At 33.3% G+C, this 13,916-nt stretch overlaps 1 long non-coding RNA gene across 1 annotated transcript; it reads left to right on the top strand.

Annotated features, from left to right (window-relative positions):
* The first annotated feature begins 9,371 nt into the window (after window positions 1-9,371).
* LOC139485357 (uncharacterized) lies at window positions 9,372-12,587 on the top strand. Its single transcript, XR_011655300.1, has 3 exons — window positions 9,372-9,515; window positions 12,168-12,233; window positions 12,508-12,587. It is a non-coding gene; the product is annotated as an uncharacterized lncRNA (long non-coding RNA).
* The last annotated feature ends 1,329 nt before the right edge of the window (window positions 12,588-13,916 follow it).

Here is a 13,916-nt window from a genome sequence, read left to right as displayed (position 1 = left end):
AGCGTTCATATTGCTTCGGTCGAAATTTGACAAATCATGCGAAGGATATAACGAAGGAGTTGTGATCACAAGGAAAAAAGTGTTTGGGGAGATAACTCCTACAAAGAAAAGTATTCGGTTACGCAGGGTAAATTTCAAAAGCACATAAACTGTTCAATATCATATACCAAATATCTAAGCGACATATTGCGAAACAAATGTTTATCGCAAGAACAAAATTTGGCGGAAGAAAAAAAATAATAATCAGAAGAAAAACAATAGGTCTTTCCACAGAAAAGTGGAAAGACCTAATAATAATCATCATCATAATGAAAATAACAATAATAATAAAAATGATAATAAACATTATGATACTCAATAAAAAAAGGAGGAATATAGTCCTACGTTTATTGTTTATCGATTACGATTTTTTTTTGTGACCAAGTTACCAGCATCATTTATAAGTTATAAGATCGATGATAATGCACATATTTGACATAGGTTTACTCTTTAAAGGGTAATATTGTCCGTTTTTGGAAAGGTTACATGTTGGTACCACAATAATAATAAAAATGATAATAAACATTATGATACTCAATAAAAAAAAAGAGGAGGGATATAGTCCTACGTTTATTGTTTATCTGTTTTTACCAGAATGATACTGTTATATTCACAGAAAATCTACTGCATAACAGGCCGTGTTTTCTATGAATACATCTTTCAATTGATGATTTTGATCTTTGCAGAACATCTAGAGTTCCGAAGAACTTTTTTTGTGTCCTTCATTATATGGGCTTCTTTATTTTTGAAAAATTTGGAAAGACGAATATTTATCCCTGTTTTCCCCTGAAAGCTGTATAGTATTTCTACGTGCACTACGATTGGTCATATAAGATAGATACTGTCATTCCATAGACGCCATATCATCTTACAGTCTCTGTATTTTGTTGTTCTTTGAACTACTTGAAAACTTCAAATAAAATCTTCCTGCTCTACATCTGTCTTTGTCATGGATAGTTAAATCAGTTTTGTCCTTTAAATATAGAGATTGATACATACAATGTACTATCAACGTGTTCAGCTGAAGGAAAGTAAATATATAGTTCCAAAAGAATACATTTCTTCAATCTGATTCGTTGAAAATGAATTTTTAAGAATAAGCAAGTATAGTGTTTGAAAAAAACCCTCATAAAGAAATAATACAATTATGATTTAAACACAAACTGACATGTTCAAACAACTGCGTATGCATTTGTTTGCCAAAAATAAATATTGCTGTCGTTCCCTAGAAAGTATCTGATCAAGAATCTTTAAAAATATTTGACGTGTTTTTTTTTATTTGTATCGTATTTTTATAATGATAATGATTGTTCTTGAGGTTAATACAATTGTTGAAACTGTTTTTTTTTCTTCAGAAACTCAATAACGGCATTGTTATCAATTATTCCATTACAGACAAACAGCCCATGGATACAGTTATTTTGAGAGACTGGATTCTCGTTCGCTTTTTTTTCGCCTCTGTGTAAATTTTGAATATATGCACATCATAGACATTTAATAACAAGTGTAGCCTAGGTAATGGGCTCATAACTTTTGCACCACTACATGCACTTTTAACACAATTAGAATGAAGTATTTATTTTCAAACTTTGCAACGCCCCTCCATCATTCCCGCAGTAAATTATGTAATTGTCAGTTAATATTTATATGAAAAATTGTAAATTATAAAAAGATGTATAAATTGACGAATTTGAATAGATGATGTAGGGTCATTCAATGAAGTTGGATTATGACATCTTCGATTATTATTTTCCGGCCAAAATGTAACTTTTCTTTTGACAACTCACTACAACGAACTTCTATTTAAGAACACACCGTTATGACTAATAACTATCAAAGTAAGTCTGGTAATGGTTCGATTGATATGAGCTGATAAATATTTTTTTAATTATCTTATTCAATCAGAATTTTACATTTTTTGAAAATAGATTTGCATTCATATCAAAACTTCAGATTTTTTTTTAACCCTTTAAACTTCTGTTTCACATGGTTATTTGTGAGAATTTGATATCTCTTGAGATCAATTTGAATATTTTAATTTATTTCTATAAAAATAAACGAACACTTATTTAAACGTCTTTATTTCTACACGGACAGATACGAAGTGGATTTAACGTTTTGCCAATTATGACTCACTATGTGTAATATCTTAAGACCATATGATCTCTTTCAAGCTCACGTTTTTAAAAGAAATGTGAGCTTTTGTCATCATTTGGCGTCCGACGTAGTCTTCTGCCGATGTTTTCTGATCGGTGTAAACTTTTTCAAAAATCTTTTGCTCTGAAACTGGTGAACCAATTTTAACCAAACTTAAGCTGAATGGTCCTTAAAGTATCGAGAATAAAGTTTGTTTATTATTTTCTGTTTCATCAAAAAAGCATAACCGCCATGACTAAAAATAGAACATAGGGTAAAATGCTGTTTTTGTTTTATCTTAAAAACTAGAGCAAATCCGACCAAGGGTAAACATTTTATTATGTCAAGTTCCCCGAGCATCACTGAAGAGACATGTATTGTCGAAATGCGCATCTGGTGCAAGAAAATTAGTACCGTTAATTTTATTCCATTAGTCCTGAATATAACAACTATTTGTTGGGTTGGTGCTACTTACTTGGTAATTTTAATGAAATTTCACAGTTTTTGGTTGTTATGTTTATTATTATTATAGATGAAGATAAACTGTAGACAGGAAGAATGTTAAGTAAGATCTACAAATAAGTGAGAATGACCAAACTTATCAATAATTATTGACTCCTTTAGGAGGTCATGTCCTTGAAGACAATTTTTCACAATTCGTTGATATAGTTTGCTTACCTTAAACATATTCTCCTTTGAACTCCTGAATCCATATCTGCCAGAATTAGGCTGAATCAGTGAATGAGTTTCAGAGTATGTAGTATAAATGTTGTAATGTATGTACTTGTAAGGCAAGGAACATAGCCAGTATTTGCTGAAATGCGATACATGCAATGTTTTGCTTTAAAAGAAGATAGAAGATATGACAGATACGAAGAACATTTAAATAGAATTTATAAGCCACTCACTTTTATATTGAAAAGCAAAATAAAATCATTGATGAATGGTTTTATATTTAAAAAAAGTCAGCGATTCAGGATCTTTGGAGCCACTTGTATTAATATTCTCCTTTGAAACTGCTGAATCCATATCCGCCAGAATTAGGCTGAATCAGTGAATGAGTTTCAGAGTATGTAGTATAAATGTTGTAATGTATGTACTTGTACGGCAAGGAACATAGCCACCATTTGTTGAAATGGGATACATGCAATGTTTTGCTTTAAAAGAAGATAGAAGATATGACAGATACGAAGAACATTTAAATGGAATTTTTAAGCCACTCACTATTATATTGAAAAGCAAAAATAATCATTGATGAACGGTTTTATAAAAAAAAGTTAGCGATTCAGGCATTTCGAGCCACTTGTATTAAATGTTGTTACTTTCTCTTTCTTAATCAATTTTGTTAATAATAAAACAGACCACATAGTAAACACTAAGATTAGATAAACTGATCACAAGGAAGAAGTAGGTTGCCCTGTATCAATACAGAAAATGAAGATACAAGACCATACATTATAAACAGTATTTTAGTTGATACCAAATTTGATAATTTTGAGAGTAAACGGAGATGAATGTACATAAGTAGCACTCATAAGCTATAAGATAAAAACGAACTTCATGCATACTTCACATTAACAATACAACCTTAGATTAAACAGATTTCTGCATTTCAATCTAATTTCCGAATTGATCGGTTTACTTTTGTTTATCATTTATTTATTTTTTTATATACAACATGTTTCCAAAACATGATTAAATGTTTATTTGCAATACAATGATATTCTAAGAAAATAATTTAAACGTTTTAAATCTGTCTTCAGTATAGCTTTTAAAATATCTCATTTTATGATTATTTTATAGTTAACTCCTCACAATTGGAAAAACAATTTTCACATTTTCAAATTAACTTTAATCTTCTCATGTCAAAAAAAGAAAAATAACCAATACTTTACCAATTGTTTCTTGCCTACACTCTGTCCGATAATACGGTCAATGTTTGACTATGAATGTTATCATTGTCAGTTTGACTGGTTAAAAATGGATGTTTGCACATGGACTGTATTTTATCTAATCATCAGGTTGACCTTTGGAATTAACGTATCATTTGAAGAAATAATTGTTTATTTCAAAGTGTCTACTTCTATTTTATTATAGTGAACACATTTTTGAATAATCTATGTTTTAAGTGTGAACTGTAACTTAAAAGACCAACAGATATAACTGGTGCAACATTACTCTGAATACCATTCTTTCCTTTTCATGCCCCACCAACGACAGTAGAGGGGCTTTATTTTTTCTGGTCTGTGCGTCCGTTCGTTCGTCCCGCTTCAGGTTAAAGTTTTTGGTCAAGGTAGTTTTTGATGAAGTTGAAGTTCAATCAACTTGAAACTCAGTACACATGTACCCTATGATACGGTCTGTCTAATTTTAATTCCAAATATGTGTTTTGATTCCGATGTAAGGGTAAACTGAACATAGAAAATGATAGTGCAAATTTTAGTGCAAATTTCAGGTTAAAGTTTTTGGTCAAAGTAGTTTTTGATGAAGTTGAAATCCAGTCAACCCTGAAACTTAGTATACATAATCCCTATGATATGATCATCTTTCTTATTTAAATGCCAAATGAGTTTTTACCCCAATTTCACGGTCCACTAAACATAGAAAGCGATAGTGCGAGTGGGGCATCCGTGTTCTATTGACACATTCTTGTTCTACTTGATTTTAGAATTACCACATTTTGAAATGTGTGGCGTTGAGACATACAAAAATTTAAGACTGATATATATGATGATTTATTTAAAATTGCCATTGCTGGATGGCGTTTCCTCTTCAAAGATATCAGCAGCCATGTTATCATAATTAGCTTAATTTTTAATTTTGTTTGTAGCGTTATTTTTCAAACCCCAACCTTTGGTATTTGGTCCTCTGACCATTCGCTAATTTTTTTGGAAGGGAGAGGCGGAGGAAATATTTTTGATGTAAAGTATATGGCTTTAATTTGCATATTTCAGTGAAAATGACTTAGGTAAAATAAATTTTACCTTATCATCTATAAAATATGTAAGTAGCTTGGCAACATGTCATTTTTATCATGTTTTTTTAAATGTGATTGACAGAATTGTTTTGGGCTTTTTTTCAAGTTAGGCGTTTTGCAACATTATCAAAGTGTGTATAGGTTATGCAATAAAACTTTAACTTTGTGTGAGTAACAGAAATCAAAACGATAGATCTTTACGGGAATATTTTTGTAGAAGATATGAATTAGCATGTGCTTGCAACAAATTTAAAGAACTAATTTTCCATTTAAAAAAACATAAGTGAATTTACAACATAATCCTTTCTACAAGTTTGATTATCTGAGTTATCTTCCCCTGTATGACAAAGTTGACACAAAAGAATCAAACAAAAAATACTTGTCTATTTAAGTTGTAAAAGTGAAAAATATCTTTATTAAGTTACAAAATCTAATTGTTTTTGTCGTATTGTTCTTGTTTGATTTAAGGTCTAAACTGATGTTTGTGCTATTTATCCAAGATTGTGGAAGACAATGTGGTCTTATCTTAAACAGTTATGTATTGTTTAACATCATATTAAAGCTCTTGTTTAAAAGTGTTCGCCGTATTTCAACGCCTATTACATGCTTTGATAATGCATTGTAAAGTATGGTGTAAACTCGTTTTTGAACAGGTCTTTTTGTGTTGTTTTGATCGACAAATTTTAGGAATTCGTTTTTAAAACAAATTGTCTTAAGCTGGTGTCACACATTCACGATTTTTACTGCCGTCCTTGACAGGACCATTCCCGATTGAAATTTGTCAAAAGTCTGATCAAGATCCTGTGAATCGTGGATGGAAATTCGATTTGTATCTTTCGCCAGGTAAAATTCAACCGAGTCTGTCACGACTGCGTCCCGATTCTACCGAATGTAATCCGACAGAGATCAGATAGTGACAAGACAGTGAACCGACGCTTACGGGAGTTATCCGTTCGAAAACTGTCGGCATAATCGGGATGGTCAGGTACTGTCGGAACGTAATCCTATCACGGTCCGCTCTATCGCATTGCAAACGGCTTTGTCTGGTCTAAGTCGTATTGTATTCTGTTATTGTCGGGACTTCTCCAGATCATTCCCGTTCCACAGGACACCGTCCCGAATACACAGAACATTGTTAGGAATTCGATCCGATAAGGCAGAATCTGTCACGACATAGGCACGATTGTAATCCGACTAGACAAAATCGGCTGAGTTTCCCCGAATGTTACGGGACGCACCTAACTGTCGGGATGCTTTGCCGAACTATTCGGACCCTTCCCGACCAGTAGGAATCTGTTACGAACTAAAACGACAGCGTTCAGACAATAATAGGACATTCCAGATAATTGAGGATACTAATCCGACTTTTTCACTTTTCGTGTCGTATCGCTGTCTGATCTCAAACGGGAGCAATAATCGGCAATGTGTGAACCCCGCATTAAGCTGGGGTCACAAATTCACGATTTTTACTGCCGTCCTTGACAGGACCATTCCCGATTAAAATTCATTAAAAGTCTGACCAAGATCCTATGAATCGTGGATGGAAATTTAAACTTTAATTAAAATTTGTAAAAAAAAAATTTAATCACGACAACAATCAGATATTGTTCAGGAAGCGTCGATATTCAACCGTTTCCAAGCGAATTTATCCCGATAACCCCGTTTTAAATCCGCTTCTTACCCGATTTGTATCTTTCGCCAGGTAAAGTTCGACCGAGTCTGTCACGACTGCGTCCCGATTCTACCGAATGTAATCCGAAAGAGATCAGATAGTGACAGGACAGTGAACCGACGCTGACGGAAGTTATCCGTTCGAAAACTGTCGGCATACTCGGGATGATCAGGTACTGTCGGAACGTAATCCTATCACGGTCCGCTCTATCGCATTGCAAACGGCTTTGTCTGGTCTCAGTCGTATTGTATTCTGTAATTGTCGGGACTCTCACGTGTGTATCATTGACGAATTTAGAATTAATAACGGGATTGTTTCGCAATCGACAAGATCTGGATGCAATCTGGACTCAATCTTCAGAAAAACAGCAATGAAAAATTTCTCCAGATCATTCCCGTTCCACAGGACACCTTCTCGAATATACAGAACATTGTTAGGAATTCGATGCGATACAGCAGAATCTGTCACGACATAGACACGATTGTAATCCGACTAGACAAAATCGGCTGAGTTTCCCCGAATGTTACGGGACGCATCTAACTGTCGGGGTGCTTTGCCGAACTATTCGGACCCTTCCCGAACAGTAGGAATCTGTTACAAACTAAGACGACTGCGTTCAGACAATAATAGGACATTCCAAATAATTGAGGATACTAATCCGACTTTTTCACTTTTCGTGTCGTATCGCTGTCTGATCTCAAACGGGAGCAATAATCGGCAATGTGTGAACCCCGCATTACTAGTCAAATCTAGTATAATTGTGAAAACCGTTATTTATACAAAGAAATCTTTTTTTGAAACATTTATCACTATCATTTACCTTTAAGTTTTATAAATATAGTCTGACCAATTTATCAATGACAAAAGGACACATATAACATGAGTCATATCATAATCCTTAAACACTGTCGTCACAGACGCGATAAACATTTGCTAAATATGTTTCTTTATCAGAGTAAGGTATTATGTTTAGACTGGCTTTGCGTGAATCAATATGATTTTCAAAGTCTTGACATATCCTTCCGCTGATAATTTTAGTAATAAATTGTTTTATTTATCTACAGTAGAGTATTTAATTCCATTTGCTACGGTACAGTATTTCTGTTTTTTTGCAAGTAAAATCTTTCTTTCATTTTGTAAACGTACTTTTGCTTGATTTAACTTAAGTTCAGCTTAATGCGGTTAAGGAAAATCATGTTCAAATACAAAAACATAAGGTAAAAAGTTATACCAACTCCGTTTTCTTTAAGCTTGCATAATGCATGTTAATTTTATGTCAATACCAGTATGTGTTTGGACATGCGCCGTAATAAATCTGTGTTGAGTTAGTACAAATGTCAGTACAAAGGTAGATCGTGCTACATTGTAATGCTTTATTGTACCTTAAACCAGTTTAAAAAATATATATTTCTGTTGAATATGTAAACTATTTCACACTCACATATGAATACATTTAAACCATAAAGGTATTAAATGTTACTGAATCCATGCTAAAATTTAAGGTAGAGGTAAATACAATAATCAAAGAGTTCGGATACCGCCCATGTCATATCGTGTACCTTCAGTTGATAATTTCGAGATAGGTGCTTTAACAATAGATGCAAATAACGCGTCGGCCTTTTAACATTATTTGATTCGAGCTTCTTTAATAGACGAAACTCGTGTCTGGCATTATTATAAAATTTCATTCCTGGTATATATGATGTGTTTATTATTAATTGTTGCGAATCATATGTTGTTTTTTTTTACATATTTTTATATCATATTTATTTGCAGATTTGTTTTTTATTTTAGGATATAACTTGTAGTTCAAGTTGACGATACGTGTGTTAACAAGGTATTATTTACCATATACCTTTACATACAAACTTTATATGTTTATATATCAAATCGTTTATGCTCCTATTGCAAAAATGAATAAACCCTTTATTGAAATATCACTTTCATACTAAGGACTAAGACTGTTTTGTTTTGTACTCCAAGGGACTTGAAGTGTTTAATTGCTTACCTTCTAAATTTTGAATGAAACATTGATATCATGCTACTTCCCGTCTTTCAGAATGATCTGAAAAAGTAATTTAATCAATACTTTACAACAACGAATCGTCTATCAAAATTTGAATAATTCATATTCGTGATTTACTTTGAAATTGGATTTTATGGTTTTTAATTATACACGCTTTTCAGTATCATTGTTTTAACCAGTTCTCATTTATACGTGTGTATTGGTACTGTTTGAATAACTATTAAAACCAATTTTATATTTGCAGCCTCATACACGTCAACAGATCCGAATAATAGCCTGATTTATGTCTTTTAAATTCTTTATTGTTTCGTGATAATTATTTGTCGGAAATAGAATTCAAGTTTAGAGAAATAGCCTAGCCCATATGACTTAAATGAAGAATTAAAACCAGCTTTGTATAAAATGATTTATTTTACTCTAAGAATCATTAGATAACTTGATTTTAACATGTTCCAGTACCATTATAGAGTTAACTATAAAAAGTATTACAAAAATACCGTAAAGCGACCTTTAGAAGAAGATTAACACATATTTGGATCTTGGGAAACAAGCTTAGAAGGGTAATGATTGGTGGCTACATCGAATATAAAGAAACAGCTGGGTCATGGCGATGGATATTAAGTAGCCCGATCAGATTATATTAATTAATTAAGTAGAATATGTAGGTAAGATAAAACAAATTGTAGATTTATGTTATTTAATATCGCAGTCCCACTAGGCCACGATCGCACTACGATCTGTGAAAAAAATGCAAATTTTGACGATCGTAGTGCGATCGTGTAGATCGCAGTAAGGTCGTATCACGGTCGTGGTGAGGTCCTCATGATCGTGATGAGAGTTGCCAACTTTGAACATGTTCAAAACAATCGTGGTGCGGTCGTGGTAAAATCAAGTCGGAGTAGAACCGTAGTGAGAGCGCAGTAAGGTCGTGCTAAGATCGCAAAGGTTGCTGTACCATCGTAGCGAGAGCGTAGTGAAAGCGTGATTCTATTCGGAGAGACTGCACTACGATCTCACAGCGATGTTATTACGACCTCACTACGACTATCACGTTCTCATTGCGACCCAACTACGCTTCCACTACGACTATACCACGTTCACACCACGCTGTTGACGATCATAGTACGATTCTAGCACGCACATGCCGTCCTCACCACGCTCTTCTTACGACCTGACTACGTTCATACTACGACCATCATGCTCTTTCTCATTGTCACATTAAATATATCAAAGCTCTCCAGGTTTTGTTTGTCTGTATGTAATTTGAACCTCTTGTCCCTTTTCTCTAACGGCTCGACCATGCTTGACACATCTGTGTCATCCCTGCTATATATAGCAATAGGTTGTGATTCAGGTTGGATTGGTCGGTCCGACATCTCTGCTGGATCAGGATTCGTACTATCAAAGCTCCCTCTGACTCTATCCCCTTACTCAAGTGTTCTTGTATATTTTGGTGGCATGACATGTTGTTTCCGAGAAATCTACGTATTCATCAGAAATAGAAAGAATGGAATCGTATTGATTTGGAACACAATGTTCACGTTATTGCTAAGAAAGTAGTAAGATTGCGATAGGAACGTAGTATAATCGTGGAAAGAACGTGCTATAATCGCAGTAGAAGCGTGGTAAGATCGTGTTACAATCGGATAACTCGTGGTATGGTCGAAGTGAGAACGTGATGAGCGTAGAAAGATTTTGATAAGCGTAGTGAGGTCGCAGAATAAGCGCGGGGAGAACATGGTATAATTGTAGCGGAGTCGTTGTAGAAGCGCAATGAGGACGTAGTAGCATCGTGGAGGCAACGAAAATATACTTTTTCATGCCGCTCATATCGCGACCTTACCACGGTCTGAATTTATTTTCGATCGCGGCGAGCGTGGTGCGATCGTGGTCTAGTGGTACGGGGGCTTAACTTCCGATTTTAATTGGATTTCAAATCTGGTGTTAGCATTATTACTTCATCAACTATGTGATCAGCAGATCACAATTTTTAAAGTTTATACTTATGAGTATTTGCGTGACGTTGTGTTGCCAAATTTGGTATAAGAATGAAGACAATTGCAAAAAAATGATTATTCATACATCTATAATTTGGTGTCACTTACATTTAGTCGTGTGTAATTTATGAAAGAGTATGTTTTACACTGATTGATAAATCTAAAGTTGTTAAATGTTAGTATGTCTTTTCGCAAAATTAAGTTAAAAAAATCGCTTTGATAATCAGAAGTCACTTTGTGTAGTTTAGAAAAGAACATTTTGTCTTGGAACATTCATAGCACGAATATTTTACTTATGAAATCAGAAATAAATTATTTGACATAATGTAGGGTATTCAACCAATGTATGTAATTAGGAAGATGAATGTACTTGTAAAGCTTAAAATTTAGAATTGAAATGTGGAATGTGTCAAGAGTCAACAACCCGACAATTGAACAAACAACAGTAGAAGGTCACCAACAGGTCTTCAATGCAGCAAAGAATTCCAGCACCGGAGGCGTCCTTCAGCTGGCCCCCAAACAAATATATACTAGTTCAGTGATAATAAACGTCATACTGAACTCCAAATTGTACACAAGAAACTAAAGGTAAAAATAATACAAGACCAACAAAGGCCAGAGGCTCCTGACTTTGAACAGACGCTAACATGCGGCGGGGTTAAACATGTTTATGAGATCTCAACACTCCTCCCTATACCTCTAGCCAATGTAGAAAAGTAAACTCATAACAATACGCACATTAAAATTCAGTTCAAGAGATGTCAGAAGATGTAACCAAAGAAAAAATAAACAAAATGACAATAATACATAAATAACAACAGACTACTAGCAGTTAACTGACATGCCAGCTCCAGACTTCAATTAAACTGATTGAAAGATTTATCTTCATCATATGAATATCAGGCACAATCCTTCCCGTTAGGGGTTTAGTATCATACCATCATAACATATATGAGAAGAAAATAACCCGTGTCATGCCAACAACTGTTTTATAAAAAATAAATGTGTTTATTTTTAGTTCCGATGCAAAGACCCTATAAGTGAATCCATATTAACGCCAAAATATGCAATCTTTAATGACACGACAACACTATCGTAGCTATATCCCTTCTTAATAAGCCTATTTAAAGGTTTTGTTAGCTTCTGAAGTAAATACTGACATTTTTGTGCTTTATAAAGAATATTTTCATAAAAAAATTGATGTGAAATACCTGAACGTATAAGAAGTCTGCGTGTTGAGCTATATTTACGAATGATGTCCTTATACCGATGATAAAGCTTATGAACTTGTGATCATGTATGTTTATTGTTCTTTTACAGATTACGTTATCTTATTCCATAATGAACACACAGATTCAACAATGTCAAACATCAAGTCAACATTATGTAAGGATTGATATTGTACATTGTCGTGAATAATATTTATACATAGATATATTAGACTGTAAACATAGCTTAGTTTTACTCAGTCAGTGATGTTAGCCTGAATTAAATCAGTTTCATAATGTATATTGATTTATTTAATGTACAACATGTCAACATCAGTTTTAGTATCACATAGATTTTCTTTACTTTTAGATAAGACGGTCCAAAATATAAATACATTTTCATTTCACAAACCGTTCATTTTTTTAAGATAATGTATGTATTTTTTTTTCAGGATTCAGATGTTTTGCAATTGGATTCCTTTACTGATTTAATGATTTAAATGCAAGAGGATGATGGAGTTCAAGAAAAGGATTTGATTCTCGTACAAAGGAATAGAATATGAAACAGTTAGATCAGAATATATTTGCTCAATATAAATTTGTAAAAATATTTGTTCAAATAATAACTTATATAACTTGATATAATAAAACAAATTTGATTATATCCCATGGTGATACCTGTGACTATGGACTGCAAGACCCTACGGATTTTATAAGCTCAGAAGGTTCTTCGGTAATGAATTGATATATGAATCACCAGTAAATCGCACATACCATACTTATCAGTCGTGCACACAGGAATTGGTCAGTAGGGATTTTGACGGTATATTGTTTCTTTTTTTTCATTTGAAAAAAGACCAATTTCTGCATCTTAACCTTATGAAAATCAAGCTTTAGATTTATAATATATGTCAGTTTGATATGAATATATGCTGTATTTCAAATATTTATATCATTATATAAAAGAACCTACGGTTCCATTCCATTTCTTGGACAAACTGGTCCGAGACCACCATTGTCGTCCCTTGATTTTCGTTGTTCACAAATATAGTCCCTAGTGTTGACAGTGGGTTACTTGCCATTAATTTTTATACCCCTTCCAAATTTATTTCTCCATGTTCACTGCCTCAAATTGCAAGAAGGGGGTTGAAATTACACTGTAAAAAAATTTGGGTCCAGAATTTTAAAGGAAAGTAGTGATTTGGTCCAGCTGAAAAAGGTTGAAAATGAGCACTTCGGAAGCTGTCAAAAGATTTCAAGACGCCCTAAACATAAAATTGGCCATATTTTGAGTTAGAGGCGATGAAGTTTTCTATAAATTTGATATAATTTGTCCCAAAAGTAGTACAACACACTGTAAAAGTTTCTTTGAGAAAGCGCAGGTGGGATTTTTTTTATTTTCATTTATGTTCTAAAAGAAATGCACTACGAATTAATTGTGTTCTCGGACCAACTGTTCCCATCATGGTATGTTCCCGTTGATCATATATCTTCAAACATGTTGGTATTTAATACATTCCAGTCTTTCAAATGTTAATGTTTCATCATGAAGGTAAATTTACTTGTAGATTTAAAGAAAATCTTAGATCGTTTGCAATTGTTTGTATAAAAAACAAAAAGATATTTATGGAAGGTGTATGTCAGAAAAATATGAAGTAAATCAAAGTATTTATTTATTGTTGGTGTATAAACATACATTGTGGTTCAATATAACATACTTGTGAAATTACGTTATATTTACAAAACTTGAGAAAGATTCAAAAGAACTTTTAACTTAACTTTGAAAGTTTACACATATTAACCTGTAGGTATTTAATAAAAAGTTGAACAAAAATAATTGTTCTGACGTTAATAAATTCAA

This window comes from Mytilus edulis, chromosome 8 (genome assembly GCF_963676685.1).
Source record: "Mytilus edulis chromosome 8, xbMytEdul2.2, whole genome shotgun sequence".
Lineage (NCBI taxonomy): Eukaryota > Metazoa > Mollusca > Bivalvia > Mytilida > Mytilidae > Mytilus > Mytilus edulis.
This window is presented reverse-complemented; position numbering and strand designations above follow the sequence as displayed.